The sequence below is a fragment of the Pseudorca crassidens genome, chromosome 5, assembly GCF_039906515.1.
Source record: "Pseudorca crassidens isolate mPseCra1 chromosome 5, mPseCra1.hap1, whole genome shotgun sequence".
Classification (NCBI taxonomy): domain Eukaryota; kingdom Metazoa; phylum Chordata; class Mammalia; order Artiodactyla; family Delphinidae; genus Pseudorca; species Pseudorca crassidens.
Genome location: NC_090300.1, coordinates 30,046,038 through 30,049,535, shown reverse-complemented (window position 1 = coordinate 30,049,535; position 3,498 = coordinate 30,046,038).

The following is a 3,498-nucleotide window of genomic DNA, read 5'->3' as shown; positions in this document are numbered from 1 at the left end:
GGCTGGAGATGATGGTGGTGTGGACTGCATACAGGCAGTGAATATAGAGAGAAGGGGGAGGATTTGAGAGCTATTTAAAAAATCAGCAGGACTTGATGTTGGATTGACATGGGAAGGAGGGCTAGGAAAGGTCCAGGATGACCTTTTGGTTTCAGAATTGTTGAAACTATGGGAATGTAAGATGTCCTCTACGAAGCTTGTATAGGAAAAGAAGACAGAATCCCGGAAAACACCAATTTTTGAAAGATGAGTTAAATGAAAGCCTTTAAAGGCTGAGGCAGAGAAGGGGCCGAGAGGTCAGAGGAAAATGGGGGGCGTGGCAGCCTAGGAAGCCAGAGATGAAGAACCTCTAAGAGAGGAGAGAATGATCAGTTGTGTCGAGCGGAGATACAGCCAAGTAAGGAAAGTCTGGGAAACGCCCTTTCGCCCTCAGCAGCTGGAAGGTGACTGGTAGTGAGGTGCTGGTAAATGGTTAACCCCAGCTCTGTAGGGGGAGAAAGCCTTATTTATAGTGTGTGCCAGTGTCTGTGATGTGAATACTCCCACCCTGGATGATTTTAAGCCACCAACATGGTGTCAGTAAACAGGAAGTTGGGAAGAGAGGCATCCAGTGGGCTCGTGAGAGCCGGTAGGAGCCTGCTCTAGTGACTCAACTGGTGACCTTGGCACGAGTGGCTCCAGGTGATGGTGCAGGTGGGAACTGAGGGGTGGGTGTGAGAGTGGAGGTGGAGATAGTGAGGGAGACTCTTCTTTCAAGAAGCTTAGCTCTGAAGGGGAGAAGAAAGACAGACAAAGGCAACCAGGGTTTGAAGGTTGGGATTCCACCTGGTGGAACAGGGCGGAACAGAGGATGAGGCGGCAAGGGAGTTGAGAGTACTAGCGAGAGACGGGTTGTAGCCAAGAATTGTGGAGCCTGGGTTTAATTTAAGGAAGTGCAGACCTCAATCTCCGACAGACACAAATGGAGGGTCAGACATGAGGTGTCTCAGGAAAGGCTAAAGAATCTATGTTCCACATAGTGAAGGCTTACATTGCCGCGGTTTCCAGGTTCTAGTATTTATCTAGGTGTTTCTTCACTGCTGTGTCTCCAGTGCTTAGAACATGGTCTTAAAAGTTCTCATCACAAGAAAAAAGAAATTATAACTGTGTATGGTGGTGGATTGTAACTAGATTTATCGTGGTGATCATTTTGCAATATACACTGCTGGGCTCAGGACAGGCCATCCCAAAATATGCCACAATGGCATATTGATTATTTCGAATTAAAGTTACTTAAGAAGTGACCAGTGCAACCTGTTCTTATATGGCCTCCCATGCAGTTGTAGTCAGATGCTGGTGGGGTGGAGTCAACTAAGGGCTTGACTGCACTGGGCATCAAAGTAGTCACAGCCAGCCCAGATCCAAGAGGGGTGAGGAATGGAGTCCACTTCTCGATAGGGGAGTGGCGGGCACATACGGGGAGGGAAGGGGTTGATGGCAGGCATCTTTTTTTTTAACATCTATTTATTTATTTGGCCGCACTGGGTTTTACCTGCGGCATGAGGGATCTTCGTTGCGGCGTGAGGGATCTTTAGTTGCGGCATGCGTGCGGGATCTAGTTCCCTGACCCGGGATCGAACCCGGGCCCCCTGCATTGGGAGCGCAGAGTTTTAACCACTGAACCACCAGGGAAGTCCCATGACAGGCATCTTTAGAGACAAGCTACTGCAAGGGATAATTCCCTTGAGAAAACCATGGCACAGAGAAGTTAGATAACTGACCCAAGGTCCTACAGCTTCGCCACTGTGGAGTTAATCCCAGGCATCTGAGTTCCAGAGCCTGATAGGAGAGGCAAAAGGGTCCTAGAGCCCAAGAGCACAGCACAACCTCTCATAGCAAAGTTGTGGTGGTTAAGAGAACAGCATTATCCATAGTAGAACCAGAGAGTTCCTGGGGTTCTATCAGGAGTTTGGGAGAGAGGAAGAAATTCTAAAAATACTATGAATGGAAAGAAATGAGGAGAGTACAAATTGGACCAAATTTCAAGGATGATCTAAACAAGGCTCTTTTTATGTTGGGGGTGAAAATACGGCCTTGTGTGCCCCAAGGCAAATGGAAGACTTCTTACTTTTGCTTGTCTCTCTCCAATCAGGAAATGGAATTGTGTGTGTGTGCGTGTGCGTGTGTGTGTGTGTGCGCACGTGTGTGTATGTTGTTTTTCCTATAAGTAATTAAAATCTAACACTTTTAGACATCTGCTCAAAAGGGTCAGACATGGGGGGAGCCTATAGCTGGACCAGAAGAGGTCGAACTGAGGTGTAGAGCAGCCTCAGAGAGGTTTTTCAAGCTCCTTCAGCGCCCCCTGCTGTACAATGTCATAGCCCTGAAAGTCTGGGTCGTCGCTTCCTTTAGGCAGGTCCTGGCCCTCTACGGAAGGACAAGGAAAGGACGTCTCTACTTCAAAAAGCTTACTCACTTCACTGGAGCAATGGGGTGTTGCCAGAGAGAAGCTGACTCGTTCCCAAGTGGCCTGCTTCCCTCACCCTGACAACCTGAGAGAGTATATAGTTTAGGTCCTGTTAATTTCTAGCTTCTCAGTTTTACTGGGTCAAAAGGCCAGGTCCCGCACATTGACTTGGATGTGCCCAGCTCCTGTGTACATGTGGTGAATGGGAAGAGTGGCGGGCCATTTCCCACGTGTTTCCCCTCCTAAAGAGCAAAGGTGAAAATTCGGGGCCACGCTTTGTGTCGTCTCTCATCACAGTGAGAACCAGCCTCCTGTTCTGCTATTGCTCGTGCTGATATGACAACGTTCCAGCCACTGGGAACAGCTCACCACTCAGCATCATTCTGACACCAAGTGAGAGGGCCCTGCCCTGGCCTCCTCCAGAGGTCCCCTCCCCTCGGGACAAAGAGTCTGCAGGGCCAGCAGGGATGGGCCCACCCAGAATCTGCGTCATTCCCCAGACCGCAGTCAGAGTACCCAGGACCTGAGAATTCCCTGTCTGCTTCCAGGGCCTGCTCAGGCCTCTTCTCTGCCAGTGTCACTCTGCCAGGTCCCAGGGATGGCAAGGGGCAGCTGTTTGAAGGGGATTCGGACAGAGTTTGGGATATAGTTTCCGGGTCCACATGAGGGCCCTGGCAACGTGGGGAGGAGCAGAGCTGAGGGTAGGAAGGTATGGGAGGTAGACCAGGGGCCAGCCCTTCCTGTGCTGCCTCATTCCAGCCCAGAGCACCAAAGAGATGGGAATTCCACATTCAAACCTGGCCTTTCAGATCATTATGAAAGTATGTTTGTCAAGGGAGGAGAGTAGAGCGTTTTTGTTTTTTTGTTTTTTTGGTTTTTTTGCAGTATGCAGGCCTCTCACTGTTGTGGCCTCTCCCGTTGCAGAGCACAGGCTCCGGACGCGCAGGCTCAGCGGTCATGGCTCACGGGCCCAGCCGCTCCGCGGCATGTGGGATCTTCCCGGACCGGGGCACAAACCCGTGTCCCCTGCATCGGCAGGCGGACTCTCAACC